General features: G+C 36.8%; 1 long non-coding RNA gene across 1 annotated transcript in view; it reads left to right on the top strand.

Moving 5' to 3' along the window:
- The window catches only part of LOC309795675, a 796478-nt gene that overhangs the window by 284466 nt on the left and 490404 nt on the right, over positions 1-21608 (top strand). The window contains exon 3 of the long non-coding RNA XR_014292311.1: positions 16425-16509. This is a non-coding gene — a long non-coding RNA (uncharacterized lncRNA). The remainder of the gene's footprint in view (positions 1-16424; positions 16510-21608) is intronic.

Genomic DNA, 21608 nt, shown 5'->3' with positions numbered 1-21608 from the left:
TGCTGGGAAGGGAAACCCAAAAAGAGTACAGTGGGCTTTCTGAGGCTGAGGCAGCTGGAATTTGTAGAGTATCGGAGAGAATGGAGCTAGGCCGAGAATGAGGATTAGAAGTATGTCTTGGGGACTCTTTCACTCTCTTGCTGAATAATAAGCTGAGCATGTGTTGGAGAAATTTCCTCAACGATAGACAAAGAGCAACCAGGGATCTCTAAGCTGGCTTCCAGGGTCTCCTATTGGGGGTCAAACATTCATATTTGCTTCAGCCAGAGTGAAACAGGAATAAAGTGTTACATTTTATAATGATAAAGGGGTTAATTCACCTAAATGTGTATACACACAGTAATAGAGCTTCAAAATCCATGGTGTGCATACTGATAGAAGAGGAAGGAGACATAGGCAACTCTACATTTATAGTGGATATTTCATATATGTCTCTTGGAAATTGATATAAAAGTAGACAGAAAAAGAATAAAGATGTAGAAGATATGACTACTGTTAACTATATTAAATAATTTACATTTATAGGCTGCCCTCTTGCTACCTAGTGACATAAGAAACAAACACAAATATAAGGCATGAAAGTAAAAACCTTCCTATGACCTTTTAGGTCAACTTTGAATTACAGTTTCCTACTTTTCATCCCTTTCTTTTCTTGCTCTCAGGTATCTTTCTTACCCTTTTAAGTGAGTCTTGGAATTTGCAAACATCTTAAAGTTTCCCAAAGAACAACTTGAGGAGGGGGGCAGGGAAAAAGATTTAAAAATTAGCAGAAATAGAAATATTCCATGCTTATTTTTGCCATACTTTTGAACACTAAATGTGAGTTTCCTTTTCCCTCTATAAGCATTGAAATAATGTAGAACTAGAATAAAATTTTGCAAATCAAGTTTTTCAAGTGCTATCGTAATATAAAGCAGAAATAATAAAGCTCCCATGGAATATTATGAAATCATGAATAGCTTTGTGTTTTGCTACTTGTTTTAGTCCACTCAACCTGCTATAAGAAAATAGTGTAAACTGGGTGGCTTAGAAAAAACAGAAATTTATTTCTCACAGTTCTGGAGGCTGGAAGTCCTAGATCAAGGTGCCAGCATGGTCATGTTCTGGTTCATAGCTGCATCTTCTCACTGTGTCCTCTCCTGGTGGAAGGGGCTAGGATCTCTGCAGGGTTTCTTTTTTTTTTAATTAAAAAAAATAATAATTTATTTTATTTTTGGCTGCATTGGTTCTTCGTTGCTGTGTGCAGTCTTTCTCTAGTTGCGGTGAGTGGAGGCTACTCTTCGTTTCAGTGCCTGGGCTTCTCAGTGCGGTGGCTTCTCTTGTTGCAGAGCACAGGCTGTAGGTGCACAGGCTTCAGTAGTTGTGGCTCACGGGTTCTAGAGAGCAGGCTCGGTAGTTGTGGTGCACGGGCTTAGTTGCCCTGTGGCATGTGGGATCTTCCTAGATCAGGGCTCGAACCCATGTCCCCTGCATTGGCAGGTGGATTCTTAACCACTGTGCCACCAGGGAAGCCCTCTGCAGGGTCTCTTTTATAAGAGCACTAATCCCAATCATAAGGGCTCCACCCTTATGACCTAATCACCTCCCAAGTCCCCACCTCCTAATACCATCAGCTTTAGGGGTTAGAATTTTAACATATTAATTTTGGGGGGACCGAACATTTAGACCATCACACTATCTAATGTTTCTTAAGTAAGTGTTGCTTAGTAAGTTTTTCTAGACTTCACTGTTAGCAAATGTACACACATACCAGATAATGCTGCCTCCTGTAAGAAGATGAGACTCATATAATTCAACAAATTTTCCTCTTAATGTTGGTTTCTAGGAAAGATAGAACTATATTTAATAATACTGAGTAATTAATCTAATAAATACTATATGCCTGGTTGCTAGACAATCACCCTTCTCTTATTTGGCTCAATTCCCTTTTTTAATATTATAAGTCAAGTTTAATCATTTTTTGGTAAAAAGAGAGCATGAGGTATTAATGGGGCCCAACAAAATTAATTGTGCTGTTCCAATGCAACTCATTGAGTCCATACACTAAGAAAGGATAAAAGAATGAAGATAGGATGGCTGGCCTAAGATAAATAAAGAAATCAGTATCAACTTTAACATCTAGAAAATGTACATTTGTGGATCCCATTATTTTAATTTATAACCAAATAGAACATATGCATTACTGACTGCCTTTAATCACAGGGGTGTCACATATTAAATGATTAAAAAAAAAGTTGCCATGTCAATGCCTTCATAAAAGGAAGCACAGACAAGCATTGCATATACCAAGTATTAATTGTTTTGCTGTCTCAAAATTCTTTTAAAAATTGTGTTCTAAAGATAGCGTGCTATCTTGCTTTTTTGCTGCATGCCTCCCAGAGTTAGTTCTCAAGTGAGTGAGGTTGTAAGATACCATTCAAGAGGGTATAATAAAATGGTCTGTATTCTTTCTTCTATGACATGAATGATTTAAATGACCTGCCTGTTGCTAGTGAAGGGTATCTGGTGGCTTTGCCCCCACTTCTTTCATTTTAAATTAAGTAGCATATTTTTCTCCCTTCTGGATTCTTCTAAATTATTAGCATTCATATTCTCCATGATTTTCTTTCAACCCACCAACAGAGATAAGGAGAAGAAATGTTCTCTTAAAGGGCATTTTCCCACTAGACCCTAATCATAACAGGAGGTGGGGTAATCATTAAGTTGAGAAATTTTCACTTTTTTTTTAATTGGAGTCTAGGTGACTTACAATATTATATTAGTTTCAGGTATACAACTTAGTAATTTGATATTTTTATAAATTATACTTTGTACAAAGTTACTAGCTTCACTTGTTTTTAGTAGAAAGAAGAGAGACTTTGTGTGCTTTTTATTTTTTAATAAAAATCTACTCTAGGGGCTTCCCTGGTGGCACAGTGGTTGAGAGTCCGCCTGCCGGTGCAGGGGACACGGGTTCGTGCCCCGATCCCGGAGGATCCCACATGCCGCGGAGCGGCTGGGCCCGCGAGCCATGGCCGCGGAGCCTGTGTGTCCGGAGCCTGTGCTCCGCAACGGGAGAGGCCACAGCAGTGAGAGGCCCGCGTACAGAAAAAAAAAAAAAAAAAAAAAAAAAAAATCTACTCTAGTTAGTGTTGGAAAAAGTGAGAAAGAAAGATAAAAGAAGAAAAGAAAAAGAAAAGAAAGCTGCAAAATGTTAATTGGAAAAATTATGCATACAATCCTTTAAAAGTCTACAATCTTTTTGTTCTAGTTATTATCAATAAAATAGGTTTACAGATATATTATTAGATATAGGAGCAAATATGTCCATATAAGGATATTGTTGAAGTATTATTTTAATATGAGTAATTTTAGTAAACCTAAAAATCCAGCTGAAGAAGAATGATTGAAATTAACTATGTTACATACATTATTTTAATGGCTACACATTCAACATTCAAGAAATTTTAAGTTCACGATGTTGAATACTTTTTTCCATTCAGTATAAATAAACAAAAATATAAATTTAAAAATCTAAATTTAAATGAATTTAAATTCATGATGTATACTTTTTCCATTCGTTATAAATAAACAAAAATATAAAAAAAGACATATATAGATAAACAGAAAAATTTGAATGCCATCTTCTAGAGGTGGAACTGAAGTTTCAACCTTTTACCTGATACTCAAGAGGATATTAAGTGGTTCTCCATTATGGTGTATATATATATATATATATATATATATATATATATATATATATATATATATATATATATATATATATATATATGAAATTGGCTCACATGATTATGGAGGATGATAAGACCCAAGGATTGCAATCAACAAGCTGAGATCCAGGGGAGCTGATGGTGTAATTCCAGTCTGAAAGCTGGCAGGCTCAAGACCCAACAAGCTTATGTCTCTGTTAAAGTTCTAAGGCAGAAAAATGTCCCAGCTTCAGGTAATCAGGCAAGAGGAAATTACCTCTTATTCAGGGAAGGGTCAGTCTTTTGTTTCATTCAGACCTTCAGTTGATTGGATGAGGCCCACCTACATTAGAGAGAGCCATCTGCTTTACTTTGTCTATTGATTTAAATGTTAGTTATCTAAAAGCACCCTCACAGAAACACACAGAATAATATTTGATCAGATATTTGGCATTCTGTGACTCAATCCAGTCAAGTTGACACATAAAATTAACCATCATAGACTGCATTTGAAGAGTGAGTAGCTCCATATTAATAGATAAAGATCATTAACATAAAGGTATGGGCTGGTATGCTGAATCATAAGAAAGCATGCATTTTTGTCAGTACCTTTCCTGGAAACAAAGCAAGGTGACATATGTTCTAAAATTATGTTTCAATTTGTTTCTCTTTTGTTTTGAGATTCTACTACTCCTTCCAGTGTTCATATTATGCCTTTCAGTTAAGGTTTACAGGGATGTGGTAACTCTCCTTGTTCCAATTATTACTACCCTTTTATCTAGGTTATCCTTTTTAAGCTACCAGGGCAAACTGTCAAAGACTTGGAAATAGGCAAAAAGGATTATGGGGTGTCCTTTAGGAGGAGTGCTGGACATTATCTGGTGAACCCTCTAGGGGTTACTTGGTTCCGTAGAGGTGTCTTTAATTGTCTTTGATTGACCAGTCTATTTCATAACTATGTAGAGATAGAAGAAAACTGATAGCAATATTAGTGCTTTCTGTCCAGAGCAATGCAAATTATTCCTGTTCATAATAATGAAATAAATTTCATCTGATATAGAGTATAAATCTCTGTAAATTCACATTTGAACTAATTTCTATTTCTCTCATTAGTTAACACATTATATAAAAACTTTGACATACGTTCATTTTATAATGTATAAAATATTTATACTTGCATTGTGCCTTGAACTTCTTTGTTAAATTCACTGTTCTTTTAATTACTTCCTCAAAAATCTGTTTTATCCAGTGGATTACAAGCTCAGTGAAGGCAAGGACCACATTTATCTTGTTTATTGCTGTATCCCCAGGGCTCACTGGTAGAAATTTAGTAGGGGCTCAGAAAATATCCTCATGGTTCCCTGAATTAGTAAATGCAAATGAATCAAAGATATTTCTGAGCAATCAAATGAGTCCTGGGGGAGAAAGTTTCAGTAGTATTAAGAAAGCATTGAATGGCCTCATTAAATCAGAGCATGCAAAGTATTTACATGCAAAATTTATAATGAAAAAACCACTGTTTAAAGAGCTCTTTGAACTTCATTGTTGGGAAACCGCCATGTGGCAGGGCAGGAATAAAGACGCAGACATAGAGAATGGACTTCAGGACATGGGGTGGGGGTGGGGAAAGGGGGAAGCTGGGGCGAGGTGAGACTAGCATCAACATATCTACACTACCAAATGTAAAATAGATAGCTAGTGGGAAGCAGCAGCATAGCAGAGGGAGATCAGCTTGGTGCTTCATGACCACCTAGAGGGGTGGGATAGGGACAGTGGGAGGGAGGCTCAAGAGGGAGGGGATATGGGCATATACGTATACATATGGCTGATTCACTTTGTTGTACAACAGAAACTAACACACTTTTGTGAAGCAATTATACTCCAATAAAGATGTATTTAAAAAAAAAAAAGGCATTGACTACCCTACCGCCACAACTGGGAGCAGAAACATTTTGAATAACAATTTGAGGTCATTTTTTATAATTCGTGTACTTGGAGATTTTTTTTTATAAATTTATTTTATTTTTATTTATTTTTGGCTGTGTTGGGTCTTTGTTGCTGCAGGTGGGCTTTCTCTAGTTGCGGCAAGCGGGGGCTACTCTTTGTTGCGGTGCATGGGCTTCTCACTGCGGTGGCTTTTCTTGTTGTGGAGCACGGGCTCTAGGTGCGTGGGCTTCAGTAGTTGTGGCTCGCAGGCTTCAGTATTTGTGGCTCGCGGGCTCTAAAGCACAGGCTCAGTAGTTGTGGTGCACCGGCTTAATTGCTCCACGACATGTGGGATCTTCCCAGACCAGGGCTTGAACCCGTGTCCCCTGCATTGGCAAGTGGATTCTTAACCACTGTGCCACCAGAGAAGCCCTCGTGTACCTAGGGATTTTAAAGAACACATTTCTTATTCATTTTCCATATTTTTAAAATTTTTCATGTTTAAAGATGACTTTTGTTATCTTTTTTTCAATTAAAAATTTCTGGTTCCTGTAGAATATTTTGTAAGGAGCTAAAGCCAAGCCCATGAAATATTTGAGCCTTTTTCACATCATCTAGTCAGACCTAGATCCCTTGCAAACTGATTGTTTGCTTAGTACTATGTAGGTCATTTTATAAAGGCTGATGGAAACTGAAAATATATCTTTCCTGATAGACTCTAATTACTATTAATATCTAAACTCTTGACACTGAAGTTCTCAATAAACATTGGGGGAAAAAAAGCTACCATTTCATTGCTCTGTAACATTGGTAATAAAGTTTATTACTCTGTGTCTATCTATGGTATTTTCATGTTGTAGAGGCAGAGAGAAGAAAAAAACACTTATTATAGAAATAATGTATTTCTTCCATAGAAGACAGCAAAAACAAGAAAAAAAGGCCTTTGAAAATCAATTTGTAATTCCAATTATGCATTAGGAAACTAACATTCACAGAGCATTAAACTTACATTAGGTGTTAAAATATCCAAAGATCTTTCTGGTACTGTGTCCTCTTTACTAAGAATTCTAAACCACAAACATGATACCTATTGGAAAGCTGTTTTGCCTTGCACCAATATATTCAGTAACAGTGCGAGTCTCAGATGCCTTTTTTAGCATAACTCCTGAGTACTTCCTTTTAATTTTTTCCTTCCAATCCCAAAACGTTTTTGATGAGTTAATTATCATTTCCAAGTGACAAATCTCACTCTCCAATAAATGATATTGGGTAAATTAAATCTCTGTGATTACCATCTAGATTTGTCTAATTAGAAATTAATATGTTTAAAATTTTAATACGATGGAAATGGTCAAAGAAAATGGAGATAGCCTCATCTACTGCCACGGTTTCTCTTACCTGTTTATAAATTCATAACCTGCAGTAGTTTGCTGAAGCCTACTTTTTAAAATGGAAAATTATAAGGTACTCTGTGCAACAAAACAGGATGCGCTTAAGGGTGGATTAAGATCTGAGTCTGAATTCTGAATGCACCACTTAAGTGAATAGCCCAAGGACATATGATGATTAACTTCTCTGACCTTCATTTTCCTTAGCTATAGGAATGGGATTGAGGATTGAATGGAGAAATGCATGTAAAGCACACTGCACAGTATTTGATCCATACCCTGCACTAAAATGTGGCAGAATCAACTGAATTTATTAATACTCTTGATTACCAAAAGGAGTTGCTATGGCTATCTTCTTGACTGAAATAGTTGTTTCAGCAAAAACTCTTACACACATTTCTTTAGAAGCTTTTCATGAAATAGAAGAGATGTCCAGGAAGATCACCAGAGGGAGAAACAAGGGAAATCAAAACATAATTCAAAAACTTGACAAAGAGAAAAACAAATCCAGGCAAAATAAGGCAATGATGGAAGGAAAAAAAAATACCAAGTGATATTTTGTGTCTCGTTGAATTGGTCGGCTATTTATTTGTTACTTGATTTTTCAGTATGTATATGGCAATAAAATGGGCGGTTGAGGGAAGTTGATAGTTTCCATAACAACAGAACTGATAACCTAGAAAATTGAGACAGTCTTACTATTTATGGGCTGTGTGTCTTCAGGCAAGGCACTTCATTAATCTGGGTTACTTAGCTCATTTGAGGGTCTTGAAGGAAATGCATGCTTAGCTTCTTTTCAGCTTAAACATTTCTGTAGTCTGTGATTCTTTGAATTCTGTGTCCCCATTTTAATCTGCTGACCTTAATTTTACCTGAGTCATTGGTCAAATAACCAAAATTTTTACTCTTAAATCATTCTTTTCTCCTCAGTTCTGTAACATTTGTCCCATATCTGCTTTTACCCTGTTATTACAGGAAATATACTTGGTTGGTTTCTGAGGAAGAGACAAGTGCATACTTAGAGAGTATCTTCAAAATAAAATAGTGTTTAGTCATGAAATTCTTCTGTATCAACCTTACCAACTTGGGTAAACTATGTTGTAATTGACCATACTTCATAATCACATAGAAAATGTCATAACTAATGATGAAGGTCCATGAAATAATCATCTGTGTGGCATCTTAACCATCTCTCCCTACCCCTCCCCACTGTTTTGTAGAAAACAGATTAAGAGTCTTGTGCATGTGAATCCCAGAGTTCCTATATGAAAAGAAAAATAGCAATCAAATTACATTTTGTGGATTTATTTATGTTTGTTATGTAAGCCAAATAGTGAAACTCATAAGGTAGATAGGGCTGTCTAAACCTATCCTTCTCAAACTTTGATTTGCAGACAGATTACCTAAGGGACTGTTAAAATCATGCAGATTCTGATCCAGTAGGTCTGGGGTAGAAACCAAGATCCTGAATTTCTAAACAAGCTCCCAGGCAATGATAATGCACCCGGTCTGAGGACCAGGTTCAGAGTGATGAAGGTCTAGACTGAGTAGTCCTAGCCCCACCTGAAAGCCCCATAAATGCATGGTTAAGGTGAAGTAAATGCAGCTGCTCCAGATGGTTTTTTTCGAGGTGTGCCCACAGGATAGTTTGTCTTTCAGTTTCCTTCTCTGAAAGAGGATGGAATTTTACCTGTTTTGGCAGTTAAAACATCCAGTGGAACAATGACACAAAATGTTTTCAAAAGTCTATTAGTAGAAAGTTACTAAATTCCATAGATTCCAATGGTGTATTCCACTTAAGGGTAGAAGAATCTTCTGAGAGTCTGGCCTGGAACTGCTACAGATGGGTAAAAGAAAGCAAGGCAAGAATTTTAAAAATCTTTGTAGGTGCTTTGAAGGGCTTCAGGAGGTGTGTATTTGTCTTGGGTTAAGCTATCCAACATCTACATAAGAATTGAGGCTCAAGAGATGTCATCAATAATCAATTTTATCAAATACATGAGCAAACTCTTGATTAACTTTATTAGAATTTCAAATACCCGTGTTGTCTTCATCTTTCTCATTAAGAATAAAGAGAAAAAATTGGTGATAGGAATGTAGAGAGTAATTAAATTTCCAGGCTTGGGGCTGACAGTCCTGAGCTGGAATCTTAGCTTTGTACACTACCAGGCATGTCACATGGCATCTCTGAAGTTTGATTTCCTCCATTATAGAGTAAGGAGTTGTGGTAATTAATAGCACTGATATCACAGGGCCACTGTGAGGATTAAATTAGATTATTCATATAAAAGTTTTCATACTATGTTTTGTCATATGGGAAATGATAAAAAAAATAAAATCTTATACTGCAAAATGCACACAAACTCAAACAGAAAACCAAAAAGTTAATACAAAACCGAACCTCCTAAAAGAGAAGTTGCCTTTTTTTTATTAGTTTCCAAAATCTTAGTTTAGGAACAACATATTTCAAGTGTTCTCAAGGCTGCCACTACTACATGCTGCTAAATTTTCCCTTTTCTTGAAATCCGAAAGCTCAATTCCTGCTGTTTACTATGCTGGCCACAGGGATGCACTGTGCTTCTTTCAGAGTGTCTTTGAAAACATCAATTTGGCTGATGGGACATTTGGACCAGAACTTAAACTGAGGGAGAATAGCCCAGAAAAAGAGTGGATGTAATTGAAAACACCTAGGACTTAACTGCAGAGAGACTGGATGAAAATCCTGGTTCTAGCAAGTCTTAAAACCTCAACAAGCCTCATCTGTAAAGTAGAGGTCACAGACCTCACTTCAAAGTAAGTTATGAGGATGGAAAGAGGTGGTGGGTAAGAAATATAAAAAAGAAATGACCAATAAATGTGTGTCCTGGTAGCAAATTATTTTGGAAAGATCCTCACTTTGCAGAGTCCAGTTTCATAAGCTTTTCCTCATCCTAATTTCTCAGAGAAATGTTGAATTCTGTGACCTAAATTCCCAAAAGATTGTTGTAGTAAATAAAGGGGTTTTCTGTTCACTTCCAGGTAACCAAAATATCAGCCATGTTCACAACCATTTGAATTAATTGATATTTCATAGTATGATCCATTCAAAACTGTGATTCACAATTGTAGCCCTAAGTTGGGGGGTGGGGGGTGGGGGTGGGGGGAATAGACACATCCTTTCATCTTACTCCTGGGCTGGCATTGGGCAGAAAGCATAGAGTGCTTGGCAGCCTATAACCTGTTCCAAGGTCCTTCCTAATATCTGTGCTTTTGAATATTGGCTTCTCAGCCTGGTAGATTGAACTGGATCAGGGTATAAGACTTTTCAACATAAAAGGGTAAAACCTGAGATTTCAGAAATAGTCAAGATTAGGTCCTTAGAACATTACCTAAGCCTTGGAAAGAAATACATATACAGTAGCACGAGGCTGGTCAATATTCAGAGATTCAATAAAAAGGCTGATCAAGACATATGATGAAGCACATTTTCTCCTCAAATCCGGGAAAAGTTTTGACATTTTCCTTTTTGCCATAATGGAATGCATTTCCAGTACTGTAGTGGAATCCTCTCAGGGTGAAGTCATTTATCATAAGGCTACGTGCATAAGCTGTCTTTCTTCATTCTGATTCTCAGACTGGAACTTTTGGTGGACTCTGAAGTGTATAGTTATAATTAAGGTATGTTTCTAACATTCTGATGGTAAACCTTCTCTCCAGTTCTGACTCCAGGTTACCTATATCAATTCCATGAATTTCTACCCTAACCAACAGCAGTCTTATGGTATAGATGGCAGCATTTTGCTGTGTTAAAAAAATTATATATATATGAAGTTTAAGATCACATGGCTTTTAATTGAAAAAATCTGATTTTGAGCCTATTAGCAATAAAAATAAGAGCAGTTGCCATTTTTGAGTGAGTATGTGTGAGGCACTCTGCCAAGTACCACATACATAATTGCTTTTATTCTTCACTAGACTCCTGCCAGGAAGATGCTTTTATCCTCATGTTATAGGTTAGGAAACTGACAAAGCTTAAAACCATCATCTACACCCAGGAATGCCTGGTGCAAATGTATATGGTTATTTCTGAAATTTTCCAGAGCCTAGTATAATTGGAAAAATTAGTAGTGTAATTTGAGTAGAAATACTTAAAACGAGAGGACTTCCACTTCTGGGAAGATGGAATAGATGTACTTTTCTCTATTTCATTTGCTACACACAACTAAAACCCCTGGCTATTATATATAAAAGAAACATAGGAAGACTCTGGAAGTTAGAAAAAAGGAAGACTGGCTAGGAATTTTGGGACCCAAGGAATGACATGGTAGTGAATTCCTTGGGTTTTCTTTTTGTCTCATATTTCCCAGACTTGGAGCTGAAAAAGCCAGCAATCTGGAAATGCCAATGGGCATAAGAAAAAAAAAAAAAGTTCAAACAAAAGCCTTTTATCTCTAGTTAAGAAACCACAATGAAGGGGCAGCCCAACAAAACAGAGGAAAAAAGTTAAACCACAGTACTTTTATTTCAGCCAAATGTCTTTGAAAAAGCCATGGCCCCATTCCTACCCCCACTAGTAAAGACCGAGTGGGGAGCCTAGGAACTGTTACCTGGCTGTAGTAAGGCACCTTAACCCCACTGATGAGATGGTCTTAGAGAAGACTGAGTTGGGAGCTGTAACTTTCATTCCTACAATGAATAATGAGACCACCCTTTTCTCCTTCGTAGAGAAACCACATGGGAAGCCTGGACTTACATTCCCACTCATCATTAATGGGGTGCTCTTCCTCCTACTCTCCATACGAGGGTGGTATCAAGGAGACCTATGAGATAATTAGGAATTTCACCATTGCCCAGCAACAACAAGGCCATTCCCCTAACCTTGGTGTTAATGGAAGCCACGTGGGGAGACGTAACAAGGCACATCTACATCACCCATGCTAAGAGTTATCAGTGGAGGCCTAGTGAGGAAGTGGGAAGCCCATTCCTGTCCAGACGTAAAGAGGAGTTCCCTCCCTTGGGTATCACTGGGGGCCAAGTGGGAAACCTGGATGTCTGTATCTACCTGGCGGTAATGAGGCACTACCACTTCTTCCCATTCCATGGTAATGTCAGAAGAAGCCAGCTAAACAGAAATTTAATTAAGATCCACAGTTTTATAACATCATATTCACAATTTCTAGGTTTCAGTAAAGAAATAATTTGTATTACCAAGAATCAGAACGATCCCAACCTGAATGAAAAAAGGCAGTTAGTAGGCACCAATGCTGAGATGACAGTTGTCATCTTTAACATCTGTCATAGATATTAAAATTATCTGACAAATATTTTAAAGCAGTCATATAGGAATGTTTCAATGAGTAATAATGAATGTACTTGAAACAAATTAAAAAATAGTCACAGCAAGAACTAGGTATTCTCAGCAAGAAGTAGATGATATGAAGAACCAAATGGAAATTTATAACTGAAAAATTCAGTAACTGAAATAAAATACTCAATAAATTGATTTAACAGCCAAATGGAGGGGACCAAAGAAAGAATCAATGAACTTGATGATTAGAACAAAAGAAATTACACAATCTGAAGAGCATGAAGAAACTACACTTAAAAATAAGAAGAGCCTCAGAGATATATTCCCTGTGGGAATAAAACAGAAGATCTAATATCCATGGCATTGGAGTCCAAGCTAAGGAAGAAAAAGAGGGTGGGGCTGAAAAAGTACTTGAAAAAGAAATGACAGAAAAATTCTCAAATTTGGCAAAAGACAAATTTATAGATTCAAGAATCTGAGAGAAATCCAAAAAGGATAATTCCAAATAAACCCATCCCAAGACACCTTATGGTCAAACTTCTGAAAAATAAAGACAAGCAAATCTGGAAAACAGAAAGAAATTACACCTTATCTATGGGGGACAAATATTCAAATTGCAGTAATTTTCTCAGAGATTAATAATGTAGCGTCACTTGCCAAAAGGACGTGACACAACATTTTTCAAGTACTGTAAGAAAAGAACTGTCAACCTAGAATCCTATTATCAGGCAATATATCCTTCAGAAATGAAGGGGAAAAGAAGACATTCTCATAATGAAGGAAAATCAAGAGAATTTGTCTCCAGTAAATCTACCCTAGAAGAATGGCTAAAGGAATTTCTCTAAATGGAAAGGAGATGGTAAAAGAAAGAGTTTTGGAACATCAGAAAGGAAGAAAGAAGAATGGAAAGGGTGAAAAATCAGTAAATATTTTCTTCTCCTCTTGAATTTCCTATATTATGTTTGACTTTTGGAGCAAAAATTAAACACTGTCTGATATGGTTTTAATGTTTATAGAGAAAATATTTAAAACAATCTTATCACTGAAGGGGAATGGTGATGGGATGAAAACAGTGTTGTGGGGAATATATATAGTACTAAATACATGTGTAATAAAAGGGGAAAAGTCCTAAATGAATAATCTAAGCTCCAACCTCAAGAACTTAGAAAATAAAGAGTGAAATAACACCAATTCTACACAGTGTCATCTTGGAAATAAGAAAGAAGAAACACTTTCTACTTTATTTTATAAAGTTAGTATTACATGGGTACAAAAATCAATGAAGTACAGTACAAAAAAAAATAAAACTCATTGTAAACCAGTATCCCTCATGAATGCAGACGCAAAAATCTTTAACAAAATATTAGCAAATAAAATGTAACAATATATAAAAGAATTATATACCATCATCAGTGATAAAAGACTAGTTTGATATTAGAAAATCAAACAATGTAGTCCACCATATTACAGGCTAAAGAAGAAATATCACCTGATGAAATCAATTAACGCAGTAAAAGTATTTGAGAAAACTCAACCAACATCCATTTATGATATAAACTATTAAAAATAGGAATAGGGAAAACCTTCCTCATACTGATAAAAAACATATACAAAAATTCTACAGCTAACAGTATACTTAATGGCGAAGACAATTGTTTCTGACCTTAGGTGGTCACTAAGTAGGTCTTCCCCTCTAAGATCAGAAACAATTAAGACAAAAACAATTAAGTAGACCTTTCCCTCCAAGTTCTCTCCATAAAAGAACAACAGGAGGGGTCCTTGTGGTGATGGAAATGTTCTGTATCTCGAATATCAATGTCAGTATCCTGGTTGTGATGTTGTTCTACAGATTTGCAAGATACAGACACACCTGTGTTATTGCTTTTTGTTTTATTGCACTTCACAGACATTATGTTTGTTACAAATTGAAGGTTTTTGGCAACCCTGCATCGAGCAAGTCTATGGGCACCATTTTTCCAACAGCATTTGCTCACTTTGTGTCTCTGTGTCACATTTTGGTAATTCTCAGAATATTTCAAACTTTTTCATTATTGTTATATTTCTTATGGAGATCACTTCCAGTGATCATTGATGTTACTATTTAATTGTTTTGGCATTTTTTATAGATAAACTATTTTTTAATTAAGGTATATACTTTTTTTAGACATAATGCTATTGCGCACTTAATAGACTACAGTGTAGTTTAAACAGAACTTTTACATACACTGGGAAACCAAAAAATTGGTGTGACTTGCTTTATTGGAATATTTGCTTTATTGTGGTAGTCTGGAACCAAACCCACAATATCTCCAAGGTATGACTGTATCACTGTTGAGTGAAACTGGGTAAATGATACACAAGGTCTTTCTATTATTTTATAGAACTACATGCAAATGTAGAGCTACAATTATCTCAAAATATACTTTAAAAAAAAACCTGAGGAGCTTTGAAGAGAATATGGCTTTTGTGAATCATTACTTATCAGTATTGGTTTGTTGTGATACATGTACACATTAATATGAGGTGTTTACAATAGGCGAGACTGTGTATAGGGTGTATGGGAACACTCTCTGATATTCTGGCAAATGTTCTAAAACTCTTTTAAAACAAAGACTTTATTAAGTGCTAAATTAATAAATGGAGAAACTAGGTATATTTATTCGTGCCACTTAACGAATGTTTAAAAAAGAATGTTATTTTCACTAGTTTATTATAGTAAAATTTTTTAAAACTGAAATAAATCATGTTTATCTGTACATTAGAAATTATGTTATGTATATATATTTAAAAGATTGAGATATATTTACTGAAATTTTAAAAAGTTTATGGTTTTGATAATGAAAAAAATCATTTTTGTTTGTCATTGTGTGAAACCTGGTGTCACCTGATATTATTCACATGGGAAGTATATATGAACATATAGGTATGGATGGCTGTGCTTTTAATAGATTGCATGTAAGGCTCATGATAAGGCCCCCAGAGACCTACAAAAACTCAGCTGTCATTATGATACTTAGTTTTCAGATCACTAAGTCTACCAAATCATCTTTATTTTCCCCATCATCTTTAGCACATGTCTTCTACATAGTAGGTACTTATGTGAGTTAAAGAGAATGAGATCATTTTGTTTCCTTAGAGTACCTCTCTTCTTCCTGTGGTCTCACCACCTCACAGTTGAGACTGTAAAACTTGGCAATTTCCATTCACAGCTTTGAATGATTTAGAATTCTGTTTTGCATTTCAGTTTTGTCTGAACCCATATGGCAAAGTCAAAACTCCAAACAAATCTGATAAATTCTGTCTTGTGCTAACCAGTCCCTGTGGCTTGGTAAAGCACTGCAGGCTCCTCACTACTTAATTTTTTCTTCCATGACCATCTATATCTCCATCTTCAGACTCGGATGGGTCTCACAATTGTCTCTGAAACACAGAATAAAAGAGCTCCAGAATGTTCATTTAAGAGTGAGTCTCTAAGAGACCAAGACAGTAAATAAACCAACCTGAAAACACAGAGCTTGTAGTAGTGGAGTAGCATAGTACCTCAACACAGGTATGCTCACCTACACAAGATTACTCTCGGCGTCAGAGAGCCCACGTTTAGAGTTCATAAATTGTCACTTACTAGCTAACATAAATATTTTCCAAGCAATTAATATTTATCTAGTACTAATGACTTAACATATATTGTCATATTAAATTCTCCTAACAGTCCTTTGAAGTAAACACTAATATTGTCCCCATTTAATCTTTCAGCTTAGTTTCTTCGTCTATAGAAGTGCTGGGCACCCCAAAACCTAGTCATTATTTTCCACAAAGTGTAAGTTGCATAGATGAAGATGCAGACTGAAATACGTAGATAGGCTTCAGATAGGATTTTATATCTGAACGGTGTCTTAAAGAATGAGTAGGATTTGAACAGAGGCAGAGCATGATGGGAAGGATATTTTGGGATAAGAGACCAATCTGTACCAAAAAATCCAAAGGAACTTGTAACCGAATGACTTATTCAGACAACAGCACGGCAAAATGTATGACTGGAGAATGTAAGAAGGTGTATGATGACTAGAAAGTTGCTTTGGACTTCTTGTGGGTGGTCTTGAATGACAGACAAATAGTCTGGACTTTATTCTCTAGGTGATGAGGCACCAGAATGGGGAAGGCTGTGACCCGCAAGCAGCAGTGTGAATGATTCATTGAAGACGAATCACAGGGACATGAGGTAGGTCTTCTCAGACTCATTGATTGAGGGTGAACATGAGCCTTGAGCTCATTAATACGCTTTGCTCTCTGTTAGACTTTATGTCCTGTGGCTCATTAATTCCCTGTTGATGTAGCTTCAGGCTGTGTTTCCTCCTCACTGAGTTCATGGGGAAAAGCTTTTCCTCTCTCTCTTAAAACTATATCAATACACAACCTCTCTGGTCCGTGAAGTATTTGCCAATTCCTTTGTAAGCACCTCTGACCCATAAATGAGTTCAGTTTCAAACTTTAACTTAAGAGCTGGGGGGAAAATAAATAATAATTAAATGTGATCAGATCTGGCCGAGACATGCACGACATCTATTTTCGAGACTTTCCATGTCCAAGACACAGTTTCTTTGTTGTGTCGTTGATCTTATTTCTCCAGAGGGTGATTTTGGGGGTAATGTTACTGAGCAAAGGGTTTGCTGCCTGAAGCACATAGAAGCCAATATGTTGACAATAGTTTTTGAGATAACAAAGAGTTTTATTGCAGGGTTGACCAGCAACTAGACAGGAGGCAGAGCTCACATCTGTCTCCCTGATCTGGGGTTCCATCAAACTTTTATGAGTTAGAGGTGGGCAGTTTGGCATGTGGAAGTGCTGGCAGGGTTGGTTTCGATTGGAGGGCTTTGGAACTTGCCCGTTTATGGTGAGCTGTGGTAAAGGGGGCTTCAGTACCAGATCTTCCTGGACAGCAGACCCTTCACTTCGGAAAAGGCTCCTGCCTTCAGGTTCTGGTCATGTCCGGTCCTTTGGTTCCATTGCAGGGAGAAACTTTGGTTTTGACTGTTACTTGAGGTCAACATTTTCTCCTCAGTTCTGGCTTCAGCTGCATGACTTGCTGTTTTGTTCAGTTATCTCTGAAAAACAATCCAGCATTTTCTTACAAATAGGGTACTGGGCCAGTTTGGGCTGGTTCTGTGGTTACAGTAACTTATATCATTCAGGATGTTTGTTTGATAAGAAGAGATGGAAGAGGCCAAGGCAAAGTCTTCGGTTATTTTGTAATAAGTTGAAAATGTGTAATGTTTATTGCCCCTTGCTTATACATAAACACATTAAAAAAAATCTGAAGTTGACAGATGAAGAAGTTAGAACAAATGGAAAATGAGACTTAGAATGAGCTGATAAAAATGAGAGTGACACTAGTACTCACAATGTTTGTCTTAGAAACCTCAACACTTGGAAGTGGTGAGCCATAAATTGGGTTCCAACCCTTCCTTAACCACCGCAGAGATCATGAGCCTTTTCAGTGCCCATTGAGGGAAGAAGGGGAAGAACAAAGAACAAAAGCATGTATTCAGAAGCATCCTATTTGTGTTCCAATTTCTCCAATACCCAGTAGTACCCAGGGGAATATTATGGATTATAATGAAAACGGTCCTTTAAAATTATTTTTGTAGCACAGCTACCACTTCAGAGAATCTTTCTCAATTTTACCTATTAGTATAAGACAAACATTTCAATAACATAAATGCTGTGAGGTTGGGTGGCAGAAAGAAGAATACAATAAGGCTGTCGAAATGCATAGTTTTCTAATTGTCTTACGTAAGAATATGTTTTAAAGCAGGTACTCTTTAACTCAGATGTTGGTCTCCAGAGAATCTTTCCTCTTACGTGGTTGGGGCCAATCCCAGATCTGTTAGAACAGTTAATCTTGGACCAGGTTTCTTTCTGGGGTACCATTAAGGTAAACTGGATGCAAAACATACAGCTAAGGAAGCTAATGAACTAATTTGTGATATGGTAATAATAAATACAGTAGTCCCTGGGTATCTGTGGGGGATTAGTTCCAGGAACCCCTGCAGATATCAAAATCCATAGATGCTCAAGTCCCTTATATAAAATGATGTAGTACAGTTGGCCTTCTTGTATCCATGTGTTCTGCAAAAAAGATTAGAGGTGTGTTGAATTTGGATGCAGAATCCACAAATATGGAGGGCAAATTGGATGTTGGTTTAATGCTGAGAGATTTTGCAAAAACTTTTAGATATTACAGTAGTGAATTGTGAAATTTTTAACTTGTTAATTATGTTTTTTTGACTTAAGAAACTACTTAATTGATTTGTTTTGTGAAAATAAAACCTAAGCACAAGGTATTTCTCAGAATAGGAGACAACATGATAAAAGAAAATATGGTCCCTGAGGATCCTGAGTGTCTGATATTGGGAGCTGGGGAGGTGGCTGGGGAGAAGCAGAACACATTAGAGACAAACTTCTGCTTCACAGACTTACAGATAGCTGTTCCAACCAATGAAACATGTAAATTGGATACCATCCAATGGTAGATTAAAAAACAAGAGAGAAAAGTTTTATTTCTTGCTTTCTCTGTTGAGCATTTTCAGCATCTTTGATGCACAACCTCACAAAATTATTTACCACAGATGTGCCAGTAATTTTGATATATTATAAACATTTACGTTGTATGATGGTCCTCAATGTCTTCCACCTGTGACCTGGTACCTGCATACCAAGCAGTCATGCAAAGCAGGTAGAAATATAGGCTGCCAACTTAAGATTATTTTCCCCTCTTTTCAGAGCAAGGATGTTTATCTATGGATTTTCCCCTTAGTTTTCTAAATTGTTATACTTCATTACATTCTTTTAAATCTTAAATATTAACAATTTTAAATAAAAACCTTTCCAAATAGCATGCATGCTTCATTGTCTTCTTAAACCAAGTTAAGATAAATTTACATTTATTTTCTAAATGACCCAGATCTTAATTTATCAACAAGTAGGCCATGATGAAATGAGTCTTAATTGGTGGGTATTAATAATGCAAAAGTAGGTTTTGCTTGTGCTAAGTGGTAGCATATGTCTATGTCTTATGAACTCTTGACTTTGTTTAATGACAATAATAATAATAATAATAAAACTTCTACTACATTATAGGTCAAATTGCTGTTCAGCAGTTTTGCTTGCTGATATCAATGTTTCTGCATCTGGTATAATTCCCCAAAGTTTTCTTATAGCATACCTACTATACTATCAACAGCAGTGTTGATAATCACCACCCACAGAAATTATCTAGTACCTAATGTATCCCAGGAACTTCATGAGAAACTTTATATCTAGTGCTTCATTTTCCTTCACAGTTGCTTATGAGGTAGCTATTATTAACTCAGATGAGGAATTATTTAAGATTAGAGAGCTGATTTGTTTGCGATTACTTGGAGTGGAAATTGTTAGTAAACACAAGCTCCTACCTGACTACTTTCAGAGGAGTAGGTCCTGAGGATCAACACTTTGGAGCAAAGTAGACTGGAGACTTTACCTCATGGCTCTCATAGTGACTGTGGGATTGATGATATTGGGGATGTGCCCTCCAGAGAAGCAGGATTAAATGTGCTGAAATCCTCAGAATAAGATGTTAGATTCTTTTTTTTTTCTTCTTGAGAGATCATTAAGTTCCCAGAAAATTAGGAAAGAACACAAATTAACACAGTTCTAGAATCCAAACATTTCAAAAGAGATAATAATGTGGTATTCACACAGAAAAGAAAAAGGAAAACAAACACAATGAAATATTGTTTGGAAGGAAATCCTGAGCAGATCTTTCATACAGATAAATAAACTAAACCAAATATTTCTAAATAAAGAAACTCAAATCCCACACTCACAGGGTATTCTGTAGACCTATGAAATCTGCATCTCAAACAATGTAAATCATTGTGAATTTTGGATCTGGGGGGGGAACAGAATCCTTGTCTATAGCTCAGTTCTGTTTATGCTAACTGCTACTGAAATTCAACTTAAGTGGTAGAGGAGGGCCAGGATATGATAAGCTAGAAAGAGGAAGGGGCAAAAAAGTCAGGATGAGAATGTTGTTGTAAGTGCTGAAGATGCTATTAAAAAGCTTCAGGGGGGCTTCCCTGGTGGCGCAGTGGTTGAGAGTCCGCCTGCCGATGCAGGGGACATGGGTTCGTGCCCCGGTCCAGGAAGATCCCACATGCCGCGGAGCGGCTAGGCCTGTGAGCCATGGCTGCTGGGCCTGCGCGTCCAGAGCCTGTGCTCCGCAACAGGAGAGGCCACAGCAGTGAGAAGCCCACGTAATGCAAAAAAAAAAAAAAAAAAAAAAAAGCTTCAGGGATCAAGAAAAGGAGTTGGTTTGGAGACTGAGAAGTTCATTATTGGCACGTTAATTTTGAGGTGCCCACAGTGCATCCAGAAGGCACTATTCAATAGACAGTTGGTTATCCTGTTCTTAAGATCCAAGGAAAAAACACAGTTGGACCTGATAACTCAGAAGATACTTTCATATGAGCAGTCTGAGGAGGAGATTAGCCACTAGAAGGGAGAAGACAACCCAGGCTAATGCAGTATCACAGAAACCAAGGAGGAAAGGATTTCAAAAAGGATTGGCAGGGTGGTGAGGGTGGGGTCAGGACTGCCAAATTATTCTTTCAAAAAACACATAACATAATATCAGTGATTCTTTTATGTGAAAATGTGGGTGGAGCCCCACTGTACTAGATCACCACGTTTGTGGGAAATGCTGGTCTCCCTTTAAGTTAGTCCTTCTTGACCACTCTTTGAAACAGTGCATTGAACCTAATCTGTGCTGTGCCTAAACCTTCTGGTTTCTAACCTGGGTGCTTATCTTTTCCCCTTTTAACACTTTTTTCCCACCCTTTTAATTACCATTAGTGGCATCTGTCTCAATTTCCCCTTTAAGTTCTCTCCCACAGTTTTTCTGGTTAGTCCTCACCGTGACCAGGCTGTTTCTCCAGCCTCATATGAGAATGTTTCCCAGTTAAAAATGAACCCTTCACCTGCCTGACCTGTGCTATCCTCAGGGACAAGTTTCCACAGGGCACAGGACACAAAAGAGTACATACAAGCAACTGGAAACCCCCAAATAATTATTTGTTTTGTTAATCTAACTTTTAATTGTCTAAGCCAAAAGGAAATATTTTTGCTGTTTTGTTTTTATATGTAAATTAAACTATTCTCCCCTTTTATAGCTAGTAAGATTTAGAAAACCTGTCATCATTGACTGTCACATTCTTACCTTGTTCTGTAGATAAAAACTAAAATGCTTAGGGAAAAAAGACAAAGATAGCTTCCGGAAAG

This window comes from Mesoplodon mirus (assembly GCF_964341445.2).
Source record: "Mesoplodon mirus genome assembly, chromosome: 19".
In the NCBI taxonomy this organism is placed as follows: domain Eukaryota; kingdom Metazoa; phylum Chordata; class Mammalia; order Artiodactyla; family Ziphiidae; genus Mesoplodon; species Mesoplodon mirus.
This window is presented reverse-complemented; position numbering and strand designations above follow the sequence as displayed.